This window comes from Lipotes vexillifer, unplaced genomic scaffold (assembly GCF_000442215.2).
Source record: "Lipotes vexillifer unplaced genomic scaffold, Lipotes_vexillifer_v1.1 scaffold977, whole genome shotgun sequence".
NCBI classification, from domain to species: domain Eukaryota; kingdom Metazoa; phylum Chordata; class Mammalia; order Artiodactyla; family Lipotidae; genus Lipotes; species Lipotes vexillifer.
Genome location: NW_006783088.1, coordinates 643286 through 658547, shown reverse-complemented (window position 1 = coordinate 658547; position 15262 = coordinate 643286). Strand labels below are relative to the sequence as shown.

The following is a 15262-nucleotide window of genomic DNA, read 5'->3' as shown; positions in this document are numbered from 1 at the left end:
TTAAATTTTTATTTCCATTTTAATCAAACTTTTACTTTACAAATATAAAAATATAACCAAAACTTCAGTTTCTTTTATACATTTTTCTGTAAACTTAATGCCAGAGAAATTCTCAAAGCCAAACTATAAATGCTTGTACACTATGATGTGAACACAGCAACCAAAGCCTAAGTTTTTAAATGCACTGATCTTTCCCTTAACAGACCATAATACATTTTCCCAGTTTAGCTCTAGTCTTACGATACAATCCATCACTAAAATTCAAACTACATCTAAACTGGCTTAATCTAGACTTACTTAGGTTTTAGTCAGTTTTTTCACAAAAACAAGCTAGATAAATATAAGCTAATATTAAAATGTGTTTTATGGCTCAAGTCAAATTAGAGTATTATGCTTCTCATTACATATTTAGCAAAGGCAAATTGCTTCAAATGAATCCAGTTGAACCCAAATAATGAGTAATGTAAAACATGTGGAATAATTATAGGAAATCATACCTTATGCTTATATAAGCTGACTTGTATTACAGTCAAAACCCACTAAGCCTTCTCTGACAATGGGACATAGAAAATTTTGCACTCTCTGAAGCAGTCTTAGTGATGGGCACATACTGTTCCAAACACTATGAACTAGTGAAAACATCAAGTTTGAGGAACTCCAGCATGGAAAAGGTACTCCAAGAATTTCATCTCAAAAAATGAAGTCATTAAAAACCTGACAGTGTAAGAGTCGCACCATTTAAGAAAGGGAATTTTAAGCGGATTGCCTGCTGGCCAGCTGAATTTGGAGGACCTCTACCTCTCTTAACTAACCATGTAAGAAAACAGACTGGCTAGTTTGGGTATGTTTTATCCAAATAAAAGGCTAACTTAACAGAACCCTTAAGTATAAAAAATAATAACTGAACCATACAATGCTGATTACAAGGGAAGACAATGATAAAAAGTAAAAAGTCTTTTAACTACTGTTAAAAGTACGAATTCATACACAGGATTATCATAATGCTATTTTAAGTATTATCTACTTTTAAAAAATCACAAGTCTTCATCACATAGAAAAAAATACAGATTTCACTTTTCTTCAAAGGGATGTCAATCCTAAATATGATTTAAAACATTTGAGTAAAACTTTTTAGTTTTTCCCCTCAACCTACTGAATATTTTCCAATGCCATTTAGTAATTTTATGTAGAATATTCACTACTTAGATTACTCAGGGAAAAGACCACGGCATATTTTGTACTTATACAATGCAAAAGAGGGCTTTCATTTACAAACAAACCTGGAACATAGAAGGCATTCAAAAATATAAGTTAATCGAGCTCATTTAAAAACTAGGCAGGGGCTTCCCTGGTGGCACTGTGGTTAAGAATCCGCCTGCCAATGCAGGGGACACAGGTTCGAGCCCTGGTCCAGGAAGAGCCCACATGCCGTCGAGCAACTAAGCCCATGCGCCACAGCTACTGAGCCTGCGCTCTAGATCCCGCGAGCCACAACTAATGAGCCCGCGTGACACAACTACTGAAGCCCACGTGCCTAGAGCCTGTGCTCCGCAACAAGGCAGCAGTTTGTACAGGCCTGGGCCTAGTGTTCCATTTGGACTGTATGTAGATGGTTCTCTGTGGTCAGAGGTGCAGGACAGAGCTCACCAAAGCCCGTCCCTTAACTGCTGTGGGCATTTTAGGAGGAAGACCCGTCACTCGGATGCCAAGGATGGGGACTCCTATGACCCCTACGACTTCAGTGACACAGAGGAGGAGATGCCTCAGGGTAAGCGAGCGGCCCCTAGTGGTACGAGGTGGTCCCTGACTGCTGACCCTTCAGTGCTCTGCCTGTTGCGTTTGCTGGTGGTCTCCCAGTGGGCTCCCCACTTGGGACCCTGTGTCTAAGAGTGGCACTGTGGTTAAGAATCCGCCTGCCAATGCAGGGGACACAGGTTCGAGCCCTGGTCCAGGAAGAGCCCACATGCCGTCGAGCAACTAAGCCCATGCGCCACAGCTACTGAGCCTGCGCTCTAGATCCCGCGAGCCACAACTAATGAGCCCGCGTGACACAACTACTGAAGCCCACGTGCCTAGAGCCTGTGCTCCGCAACAAGAGAAACCACCGCAATGAGAAGCCCGCGCACCGCAACAAAGAGTAGCCCCCACTCGCTGCAACTAGAGAAAGCCCGTGCGCAGCAACAAAGACCCAACGCAGCCAAAAATAAATACATAAATAAATTAAAAAAAAAAAAACTAGTCAGTATTTATTATGTAGAGAAGTGGAATCCACATTTTAAGACTGTTGGTTCTTAAAGAAGTGTGATAAGAACTTACCTAACAAAAGCGTTAGACGGTACCCTTGTACCCTCTTTCTAATGGAATACATCAAATTTGAACTTCCCTAGTTCTATTTTCATCAGGAAACCTAACAAGAGAGCATTGGGATACAACTATAACTAACCAGTTCAAAAACAAGTTTTAAAAATTTGTGTTTGTGTTATGAATTCTACACTCAAAACCAGATCTATTATATTCCAAGGTTACTAACTCAGCCAACTTACTGTTTTTCTCACTTAAGCCCCAGGGTATGGATGACTGACTCAAGCACTTATACAACTGGGAAGTAATGCTCAGGAAAGAATTTCTAGGTCCAAGCTTAAGTTACAAAAGGACACGAGTGGCCTCGAATCAGATGACACTTCAACTCAAACACTCCTTACTGACAGCACCTTATAAATCACACCAAGGAAAAGTCCGCCTCTCCTCACTCTCCCCAGGAGCTAACAGGAGCTAACACACCTGAAAGCGATCACTGCAGCTATCACTTGGATGCCAGAAACAATCATGGAAGGTGGGCTGGATGGAGCCATCTCCATCTCTGCCTTCCCCAATCTTGCAGGACTCATCAGTGAGCTCACCAGTAAAATTACAGTTAAGTTAGAAACAAGTGAATGTAAACCAGAAGGGCAGGACTTACACTTGAAGGAGGACGACTATCCACAAAACTAGGGGCTTTTTCAAAGGAGATTCCTGGTCTTTTTTTTTGTTTTTTTTTTTTTGCGGTATGCGGGCCTCTCACTGCTGTGGCCTCTCCCGTTGCGGAGCACAGGCTCCGGACGCGCAGGCTCAGCGGCCATGGCTCACGGGCCCAGCCGCTCCGCGGCATGTGGGATCTTCCTGGACCGGGGCACGAACCCGTGTCCCCTGCATCGGCAGGCGGACTCTCAACCACTGCGCCACCAGGGAAGCCCCCCTGGTCATTTTTGGTCCTGGAGACTGGTGCTCACCTACTACTAAGCGTGGGCACAGTTATAGTCACTATTAGATACGTAATCGTGTGAAGATTTGACAGGACCTCAACTAAATAAACTTGAATGCTTATAATTTCTCAACTGCTCTTGGTCTGATTTTCTCAAGTCTAAATAGGGAAGAATGTATGATGTATCTTTCACATCACCCAATATTCAGGAGAACAGCCCTGTGATCAGTACCATAAATATTTACAACTAAACAAAAGTTCATTTCTATCTATTAAAAACATAACTGTATCAATCTCTTTAAGTAGCTGCATCTTATAAGATTTCCTTTACTTTAAACCTACAGTCAGTCATTTGTAATAAGGCATACACAACATACCGTTAAGCAATAACACGACCAGCAAACTCTTTTGCCTCAAGATTTATTTTTTTTTAATGCCCTCAAATTGGATGCTAATTTAGCAGAGTTTTTGAAAGATTTTTAAATTTGGTATTTTTCTCTTAGGCTGACAAAATCTAATTCTGATTCAGATCATTCCAAAATATTTTTGAAAAGGCTTTGTGGCACTTTTTAAAACCAAATTTTCATCTCTTTCACTGTAACTTCCCGTTAATTGAAATAACTAACTTTACAATCCAAGAGTTCAAAACCTAGCAGACCCGCTTTTAGAAACTTCTTTCTCCTTCACAGATCACCATTTCACCACGGTCGTAAGAATAACTAAGACACATAAATTCCAACAGCACAAATGTTGCAATTTGTGCATTATGGGGGGGGCTCTAATGAGCACTGGATCTGTCTCTTTTTATACCAATGCCCAAAACTTTCCCTAGCTTAGTCAATTTTAATAGTTTCCCATATGTTTAATTAGGATCTGTTGCTCCTGAAGTAAGGTCTGGTGATACCGGTATAAAATGTACTAGTCAGTAATACACTGGGAGTTCTGCTGTAATACAACTCATTAAGAGTGTAAAATTGCTACAGGAGTTGCACCTTGGACTCACTCAAGCAAATCTAGTTCCCAAGAGTAACAGAAGGTCCTCATCACAAAGATCTATGACACGGTCTTGGAGTGTACCCCCAAGAATGGAACCGGAGCAAGAGTCCCACAAACTTGATTGACCTAAGCTTGCCACTGTCTCTTAACATTCACCTGCCTAGTGGGGGAAAAGCCATCCTTGCCTGTAAGAATTTTACAAATTTAGTGTGAAATGAAAAAACAAAACAACAAAAAATAACACATAGAAAGCAGTTCACTTTCTTTAATGTTGTACAAAAAAGTATGAGTAGAGCCAAAAGCAAATTAAACATTATCACATTTGTTTACACCACAATCGAGTTTTTCATATTAACTTTACTATTCAAACAATAGAAAGTAGGTGGTAATTTAGGGACTGGGGAAGAGATAAACCAAAAAAACTTTTCTAGCATGTTTATTCTACACTGTATATAGCTCTGCTCACAGAGACGGCTTCTCTTACTTCTCTGCTGCACAGGAATTTAGTTGTATGTAAAAGTGAAACTGCTCAAAAGCTGGGGGAGACTAGAAATGATGGGTCCATATCCGGGTGCATTGTCATATAGTTCAAACAGTGGTGCAGCTACCAGCTTGTAATTTTTAGGGACTGCAAACAAGGCTTTCTCTTGAAGCTGAACCAAAAACAACTTATGTTCCTTAGGTTTTGTAATATGTGCGGGAATATATGGACACTGAGGACGTTCAGAATTTGCTCTCCACCAGCCACCGATGCACTCGTCAATAACCCAGTCTTGCAGGACTCCATCTTGACAACACTATTTCTGTCATTAAGCGTTTTAGTCCTTCATCTTCTCCTGGGTTAAGCGCAACACCGGGTAATTTAAAGAAAGTTGTTCCCAGCTGTAGCAGTAACACATGGGGTAGCCGGTGCTCATGGACAATCAAACCCCCTTCTACAGTCCTCCTGATGCCAATTTTATCAAATTCCTCCCGCATGCGCAGAAATCTGGCTGCAACGCAGCTGTCCTCATAGAAGCGCCCTTTTGTACCAAAAGTGTATTTGGTAAGAGGGTACAGGTTGGTCGTGCGCTCCAGGGTGAGGGGCTCCGTCCGCCGGATGTACTTGTTGTCGAGCTAGTTGACCCCGCGGGGCCAGCCGGTCTGCTAGCGATTGGGCGGCGCCACGGACATGCTGGCGAGCTCGGGCACCAGCGGCGAGCGGAAAAGGGGAGGCAGGGAGACTTTCCCTGTGCTGGCAGCGGTAATCTGCGTCCCACTCAGCAGCGGCCGCCAGCCATGAACAAGAAAGGGCCGGAGGAGCAGTACCGTTAAATTTAAAAGAGTCTACTTAGTGTGAAGGCCATTTGGAAGGAAATATCCTTCAGGTGGACTTATCATAACCTCAGGCTAATCCTCTAAGTAAATTCTCCCTTTGGAACCAAAGCTGTTCAAAGGACATCCTGTTCTCTCTTGGGGATTTGCCTGCCTCTCTGCTTTAAGGGCTGTTTTGGCCTCTCCCGTTGCGGAGCACAGGCTCCAGACGCGCAGGCCCAGCGGCCATGGCTCACGGGCCCAGCCGCTCCGCGGCATGCGGGATCTTCCCGGACCGTGGAACGAACCCATCTCCCCTGCATCGGCAGGCGGACCCTCAACCACTGCACCACCAGGGAAGCCCACAACCCAACATTTTTTCAACACATATATTGAACAGAGATAAAAAGAAAAAAAAAAAAAAAAAATGGGATCTACTGAAACTTAAAAGCTTTTGTACAGCAAAGGAAACCATAAACAAGACTAAAGGAAAATGAATGCTGTCTAGATGTTCTACAACAGAAAGAAATTATTTTATCTATGTTAATTGCACTGAGTATATTTTTAAAAGTCATCTTTTAGAGATACATAATGAAGTATTTCCAGGTAAAATATTAGGATATATGGAATTTGTTTAGAAATAATCCAGTAGTTGATGGTGTGTGTTGGGTGTGTAGGGGGTATATACTACGTCATTTTCTTTTTTTAATTTTTTAAATTACTTTTTGAATTTTATTATTTTTTTTATACAGCAGGTTCTTATTAGTTATCTACTTTATACATATTAATGTATATATGTCAATCCCAATCTCCCAATTCATCCCCCCTACCCTTGCTTTCCCCCCTTCGTGTCCATACATTTGTCCTCTACGTCTGTGTCTCTATTTCTGGCTTGCAAACTGGTTCATCTGTACAATTTTTCTAGATTCTACATATATGCATTAATATATGATATTTGTTTTTCTGTTTCTGACTTACTTCACTCAGTATAACAGACTCTGGGTCCATCCACATCTCTACAAATGACCCAATTTCATTCCTTTTTATGGCTGAATAATATTCCACTGTATATATGTACCACATCTTTATCCATTCTTCTGTTGATGGACATTTAGGTTGCTTCCATGACCTGGCTATTGTAAATAGTGCTGCAATGAACATTGGAGTGCATGTGTCATTTTGAATTATGGTTTTTTCTGGGTATATGCCCAGTAGTGGGATTGCTGGGTCATATGATTATTCTATTTTTAGTTTTTTAAGGAGCCTCCATATTGTTCTCCATAGTGGCTGTATCAGTTTACATTCCCACCAGCGGTGCAAGAGGGTTCCCTTTTCTCCACACCCTCTCCAGCATTTGTTGTTTGTGAATTTTCTGATGATGCCCATTCTAACCAGTGTGAGGTGATACCGCATTGTTGTTTTGATTTGCATTTATCTCATAATTAGCGATGTTGAGCATCTTTTCATGGGCATGTTGGCCATCTGTATGTCTTCTTTGGAGAAATGTCTATTTAGGTCTTCCGCCCATGCTTTGATTGCGTTGTTTATTTTTTTGATATTGAGCTCCGTGAGCTGCTTGTATATTTTGGAGATTAATCGTTTGTCCATTGATTCATTTGCAAATATTTTCTCCAGTTCTGAGGGTTGTCTTTTTATCTTGTTTATAGTTTCCTTTGCTGTGCAAAAGCTTTTAAGTTTCATTAGGTCCCATTTGTTTATTTTTGCTTTTATTTCTGTTACTCTAGGAGGTGGGTCAAAAAAGATCTTGCTGTGATTTATGTCAAAGAGTGTTCTTCCTATGTTTTCCTCTAAGAGTTTTAGAGTATCCAGTCTTACATTTAGATCTTTAATCCATTTTGAGTTTATTTTTGTGTATGGTGTTAGGGAATGTGCTAATTTCATTCTTTTACTTGTAGTTGTCCAGTTTTGCCACCACCACTTATTGAAGAGACTGTCTTTTCTCCATTGTATATCCTTGCCTCCTTTGTCATAGATTAGTTGACCATATGTGTGTGGGTTTATCTCCGGGTGTTCTATCCTGTTCCATTGATCTATATTTATGTGTTTTTGCCAGTACCATATTGTCTTGATTACTGTAGCTTTGTAGTATAGTCTGAAGTCAGGGAGTTTGATTCCTCTAGCTCCGTTTTTTCCCCTCAAGTTTGCTTTGGCTATTCGGGGTCTTTTGTGACTCCATACAAATTTTAAGATATTTTGTTCTAGTTCTGTAAAAAATGCCATTGGTAATTTGAGTGGGATTGCATTGAATCTGTAGATTGCTTTGGGTAGTATAGGCATTTTCACAATATTGACTCTTCCAATCCAAGAACATGGTATATCTCTCCATCTGTTCTTGTCATCTTTGACTCCTTTCCTCAGTGTCTTATAGTTTTCTGAGTACAGGTCTTTTACCTCCTTAAGTATGTTTATTCCTAGGCATTTTATTCTTTTTGTTGCAATGGTGAATGGGATTGTTTCCTTAATTTCTCTTTCTGATCTTTCATCCTTAGTGTATAGGAATGCAAGAGATTTCAGTGCATTAATTTTGTATCCTGCAACTTTACCACATTCATTGATTCGCTCTAGTAGCTCTCTGGTGGAATCTTTAGGATTATCTATGTATAGTATCATGTCATCGGCGAACGGTGACAGTTTTACCTCTTCTTTTCCAATTTGTATTCCTTTGATTTCTTTTTCTTCTCTGATTACCATGGCTAGGACTTCCAAAACCATGTTGAATAATAGTGGTGAGAGTGGACATCCTTGTTCCTGATCTTAGAGGAAATGCTTTCAGTTTTTCACCACAGAGAATGATGTTTGCTGTGGGTTTGTCATATATTGCCTCTGTTATGTTGAGGTAGGTTCCATCTATGCTCACTTTCGGGAAAGTTTTTTTTTTTTAATCATAAATGGGTGTTGAATTTTGTCAAAAGCTTTTTCTGCATCTGTTGAGATGATCATATGGGTTTTTATTCTCCAGTTTGTTAATATGGTGTATCACATTGATTTGCGTATATTGAAGAATCCTTGCATCCCTGGGATAAATCCTGCTTGATCATGGTGTATGATCCTTTTAATGTGTTGTTGGATTTTGTTTGCTAGTAATTTGTTGAGGATTTTTGCTTCTATATTCATCAGTGATATTGGTCTTTAATTTTCTTTTCTGTAGTATCTTTGTCTGGTTTTGGTATCAGGGTGATGGTGGCCTCATAGAATGAGTTTGGGAGTGTTCCTTCCTCTGCAACTTTTTGGAAGAGTTTGAGAAGGATGGGTGTTAGTTCTTCTCTAAATGTTTGATAGGATTCACCTGTGAAGCCATCTGGTCCTGGACTTTTGTTTGTTGAAGATTTTTCAACACAGTTTCAATTTCATTACTTGTGATTAGTCTGTTCATATTTTCTATTTCTTCCTGGTTTAGCCTTGGAAGATTATAACTTTCTAAGAATTTGTCCATTTCTTCCAGTTTATCCATTTTATTGGCATGGAGTTGCTTGTAGTAGTCTCTATGACGCTTTGTATTTCTGTGGTGTCCATTGTAACTTCTCCTTTTTCATTTCTAATTATATTGATTTGAATCCACTCCCTCTTTTTCTTGATGAGTCTGGCTAAAGGTTTATCAATTTTGTTTATCTTCTCAAAGAACCAGCTTTTTGTTTTATTGATCTTTGCTATTGTTTTCTTTGTTTCTATATCATTTATTTCTGCTCTGATCTTTATGATTTCTTTCCTTCTGCTAACTTTGGGTTTTGTTTGTTCTTCTTTCTCTAGTTCCTTTAGGTGTAAGGTTAGATTGTTTATTTGTGATTTTTCTTGTTTCTTGAGGTAGGATTGTATTGCTATAAACTTCCCTCTTAGAACTGCTTTTGCTGCATCCCATAGGTTTTGGGTCATCGTGTTTTTGTTGTCATTTGTCTCTAGATACGTTTTGATTTCCTCTTTGATTTCGCCAGTGATCTCTTGGTTATTTAGTAACATATTGTTTAGCCTCCATATTTTTGGGTTTTTTACGTTTTTTTTCTCTGTAATTGATTTCTAATCTCATAGCATTGTGGTTGGAATAGATGCTTTATGTGATTTCAATTTTCTTAAATTTACTGAGGCTTGACCTGTGACCCAAGATGTGATCTATCCTGGCGAATGTTCCATGTGCACTTCAGAAGAAAATGTAATCTGCTGTTTTCTGTTGGAATGTCATATAAATACCAATTGAATCTATCTGGTCTAATGTGTCATTTAAAGCTTGTGTTTCCTTATTCATTTTCTGTCTGATGTGTCCGTCAGTGTAAGTGAAGTGTTAAAGTCCCTCACTATTATTGTGTTACTGTCGTTTTGCTCTTTTATAGCTGTTAGCATTTGCCTTACGTATTGAGGTGCTCCTATGTTGGGTGCATATATATTTATAATTGTTATATCTTCTTCTTGATTGATCCCTTGATCATTATGTAGTGTCCTTCCTTGTCTCTTGTAACATTCTTCATTATAAAGTCTATTTTATCTTATATGAGTATAGCTACTCCAGCTTTCTTTTGATTTCCATTTGCATGGAATATCTTTTTCCATCCCCTCACTTTCAGTCTGTATGCGTCCCTAGGTCTGAAGTGGGTCTCTTGTAGACAGCACATATATGGGTCTTGTTTTTGTATCCATTCAGTGAGCCTGTATCTTTTGGTTAGAACATTTAATCCATTCACGTTTAAGGTAATTATCGATATGTATGTTCCTATTACCATTTTCTTAATTGTTTTGGGTTTGTTTTTGTGTGTCCCTTTTTTCCCTTGTGTTTCCCACTTAGAGAAGTTCCCTTAGCATTTGTTGTAGAGCTGGTTTGGTGGTGCTGAATTCTCTTAGCTTTTGCTTGTCTGTAAAGCTTTTGATTTCTCCATCGAATCTGAATGAGATCCTTGTAATCTTGGCTGTAGGTTCTTCCCTTTCATCACTTGAAATATATCGTGCCACTCCCTCCTGGCTTGTAGAGTTTCTGCTGAGAAATCAGCTGTTAACCTTATGGGAGTTCCCTTGTATGTTATTTGTTGTTTTTCCCTTGTTGTTTTTAATAATTTTTCTTTGTCTTTAATTTTTGCCAATTTGGTTACTATTTGTTCAGCGTGTTTCTCCTTGGGTTTAACCCACCTGAGACTCTCTGCATTTCTTGGACTTGGGTGGCTATTTCCTTTCCCATGTTAGGGAAGTTTTCAACTCTAATCTCTTCAAATATTTTCTCAGGTCCTTTCTCTCTCTGTTCTCCTTCTGGGACCCCTATAATGCGAATGTTGTTGCATTTAATGTTGTCCCAGAATTCTCTTCAGCTGTCTTCATTTCTTTTCATTCTTTTTTCTTTATTCTGTTCCACGGTAGTGAATTCCACCATTCTGTCTTCCAGGTCACTTATCCATTCTTCTGCCTCAGTTATTCTGCTATTGATTCCTTCTAGTGTAGTTTTCATTTCAGTTATTGTATTGTTCATCTCTGTTTGTTTGTTCTTTAATTCTTCTAGATCTTTGTTAAACATTTCTTGCATCTTCTCGATCTTTGCCTCCATTCTTTTTCCAAGGCCTTGGATCATCTTCACTATCATTATTCTGAATTCTTTTTCTGGGAGGTTGCCTATCTCCACTTCATTTAGTTGTTTTCTGGGGTTTTGTCTTGTTCCTTCATCAGGTACATAGTCCTCTGCCTTTTCACTTCTCTATCTTTCTGTGAATGTGGTTTTCATTCCACAGGCTGCAGTATTGTAGTTCTTGCTTTTGCTGTCTCCCCTCTGGTGGATGAGGCTCTCTTTAGTCTTCTCTAATCTGAAAGAGTTGTTTAGAATTTTTTCATTCATGACATTGATATTTTTTGGAAAATACATGTATAGGCCAGTGTTTTTCAGAATATTCCCCAATTTGGGTTTGAATGGTTGTTTCCTCATTAAGTGATTAAGTTTGTGCAAGATATACTACATGAATGAGACTGTGTTTTCCTCAGTATATCACATCAAGATACATGGTGTTGGTGGTAATTTTGATTGCTTGGTTGAAGGTGTCCATCTAGATAGAATGTGTTTTCTAGCTCAAAGAGAGATGACAGTAGAATGATCTTGATGGACATTGCCTCAAGGTGATAAAACCATGTGAAATATGCAAAATTCTGTTCATTTTAAACATCCTTAGTAGTTGTATGGTCCTAAGAATATGAAAGAATGAAAGATTTTATTAGCTACAAAGCTCTGTTATATTTGCATTTCTTAAGAATCCATCAAATTCAAGAGGCTGTATATTTAAATTGAGAAATATATTTATATATCTGAAATATTTAAAACCCAGTCAGTTGATCAGTCTAGATGGAGATGAAGAATTATATGAGTAGACAGAAGAACTGGATAATGTTTATAACTCCATTCCTGGGGTGTAAGTTTAGTAACCACTCTCTTCTTGAAGTTATGATATTACTGATGTAATGTCTATATATCATATTTATTGTGTCGCATTATGGTGACAAACACAAATCCTGCCATTCTCCTGTCTGGCTGGTAGTCAAAGTTTCAATAACCCAAGATGGTAAGATCTTCCTTAATAAGTTTGCATCTTTCCACTCTTATAAGAATTAGAATTGATATACAAATGTTTAGGAGAATCAGATGCATAGTACTAATATTTTTAGCTAAGAAGGAAGCTCTGCATATTTAATATTTTATATACTTGTTACTTGTGAGAGAATTTGACCTATTAGAGTGATTACCTTTTAAGTTTAACTAGAAATGTGTATCTTGGTAATTGATTTAGAGTTATGATTTTAAGTTAGACTATTACTAAATTCATGTAAACATTTGAAAAATCTAAGATAACCTTAGATTCACTGAATTTATTGTATTCATAAATTTTGAATATTAGAGTTATGAGATTTATGCTATTTAGAATGGTTCTATTTGTTGCCAGACGATTGAAGTCTTTAAAAAGAAAACGGAATTTATAAAGACAGTTTGGGATGTTTTAAAGTATCTAATATATAAATAACTTTAGAAATGGATCTACATGTAACTTACAGGCTACTAAAAAGGAATTGTTAAAAATTGGAGCCATAACTGACTAGTAAATAGAGTAATAAAATTCATGGAGTGAATTTAAAAGAGTAGATGAGAACCCCTATGTTTTCATCATCCTGTGGCAGCTTTAGCCTAGAGGGGAAAGTAAATATGACCTGAAGGACTCAAAGAACTCTTTGGAACTGCAAAACAAATACCCTCAGGATTTGTGGTTTGGGCTGGAAGAGCTAACAGACTAATCTCTACCGCAGCAGGCTTTTCCTTCTCTCCCCTCTCATGTACCTATGAACCCTTTCAAATGTGTGTTATTAGCACTCCTCTCAGATAATTTCATTTGAAGTGAGCTAACTGATAAATGCAAAATCAACCTTTCTCTCCCCAGCTGCACATCAAGAGGTAGTAATCAATCCCCCTATAGCCTGAGGAGCATGACATTTATCCTCTCTCTTTCTCTGTCTGGTATGATGTCTTTTTTCTCTGTTGAGTGTCATGAGGTCTCCTCTCCCTACTCCAGGGTCACAAAGCCCCTCTTCCTTTGCTGACATCAGGGCCATCCTTGGGGTGGTGCTTTAGCTGATACTCAAGTATAAAGGGCACAGCTGTTATTTTGATGTGTTAAGGAATTGGGCTGTGGTGGTCCCAAGTCTCAAAACTGGTGTCATTCTCTTTCTTTCTTTTCTCCTTCAACTAGGTGTTCTTCCTCTGGCAGTGTTGGGACAGTCTTCCCAGGGAGACTCAGAGATGAATTCTCTGGTGGCCTCACCAATGAGTCTCCCAGAAGACTCTTAGTCACACCACAGAGGGAGCAAGGATCTCAAAGTAATGTGCTGCTGCTTAGTCTCCTCCCTCCACAGAGCCTCCCCTACCCCTGTCCCTGATAATTGATACTCCCTGTTATGGATCTGAGTGCCCCCACTTCCTCCTTTCCATATACTCATTTCCCTTCATGGACCACATAGATTAAGCTTCCATAACCAAACAAGGAATCTCTTTATTACATGCAGACTGGAGGAGGGGAATTAAGGAAGCTCAGCTTTTAGAAATCCCAGCTAAAGAATGCCACTTGCCACCTGGTTCTACAAGGATCCAGTCATTAGCCACTGCAGTTGTTGACCTTCAGCACACCCCCTGAAAACAATTCAGGGCAGAGATCAGTAAGGAGACACTGGTGCTCTGGCAAAACTGGCAGAACATGTCTTCAGATAGTTAGATATTTTCAGGAGAAACTTTTGTGAACCCCAATTCTTATGTCTTCCCATATTTAGAAAAGCACTAAAATCATTCACGGAGGTATCTGTTCCTTGTGACTAACAGTGACTTACCAAGAAGTGTGCTTATCCCACTACTGGGCATATACCCTGAGAAAAACCATAATTCAGAAAGATACATGCACCACAATGTTCATTGCAGCACTATTTACAATAGCCAGGACATGGAAGCAACCTAAATGTCCATCAAGAATGAATGGATAAAGAATATGTGGCACATATATACAATGGAATATTACTCAGCCATAAAAAGGAACAAAACTGAATTATTTGTAGTGAGGTGAATGGACCTAGAGTGTGTCATACAGAGTCAAGTAAGTCATAAAGAGAAAAATAAATACCGTATGCTAACATGTATATATGGAATTTAAAAAAGCAGTACTGATGAACCTAGGGGCAGGGCAGGAATAAACAAGCAGATGTAGAGAACGGGCTTGAGAGCATGGTGGGGAAGGGGAAGCTGGGGATGAAGTGAGAGAGTAGCACTGACATATATACACTACCAAATGTAAAATGGATGGTTAATGGGAAGCTGCTGCATAGCACAAGGAGATCAACTCAATGCTTTCTGATGACCTAGAGGGATGGATAGGGAGGGTGAGAGGGAAGCTCAAGAGGGAGGGGATATGGGGATATATGTATACATATAGCCGATTCACTTTGTTGTATAGCAGAAACTAACACAACATTGTAAAGCATTTATACTCCAATAAAGATCTGAAAAAAAGAAAAAAAAATCTACTTGATTGCACGTGCCCCTTCTCCAAAATTACATATATGCTGACCTCCCCCCTTACCTCTTTTTTTTAAACTTTTTATTTTATGTTGGAATACAGTTGAATAACAATGTTGTGTTAGTTTCAGGTGTACAGTAAAGTGATTCAGTTATACATATACATGTATCTATTCTTTTTCAAATTCTTTTCCCAATTAGGTTGTTACATAATATTGAGCAGAGTTCCCTGTGCTATACAGTATGTCCTGGTTGGTTATCCATTTTATTTTTTAAAATTTTTTATAGGTATTATAAAATTTCCTTCTTATTCTTTTTTAATACATCTTTATTGGAGTATAATTGCTTCACAATACTGTGTTAGTTTCTGTTGCACAACAAAACGAATCAGCCATATGCGTACACATGTTCCCATATCCCCTCCCTCTTCAGCCTCCCTCCCATCCTCCCTATCCCACCCCTCTAGTTCATTGCAAAGCACCAAGCTGATCTCCCTGTGCTATGCTGCTGCTTCCCCCCAGCCAACTATTTTACATTCGGTAGTATATATACGTTGATGCTACTCTCACTTCACCCCAGCTTTGCCCTCCCACCCCATGTCATCAAGACCATTCTCTATGTCTACCTCTTTATTCCTGCCCTGCAACTAGGTTCATCAATACCATTTTGTTTTTAGATTCCATATATATGCGTTATCATATGGTATT

At 39.0% G+C, this 15262-nt stretch overlaps 1 pseudogene; it reads right to left on the bottom strand.

Moving 5' to 3' along the window:
* Positions 1–4740: 4740 nt before the first annotated feature.
* Positions 4741–5410, bottom strand: LOC103085512 (cleavage and polyadenylation specificity factor subunit 5 pseudogene; annotated as a pseudogene).
* Positions 5411–15262: the final 9852 nt, after the last annotated feature.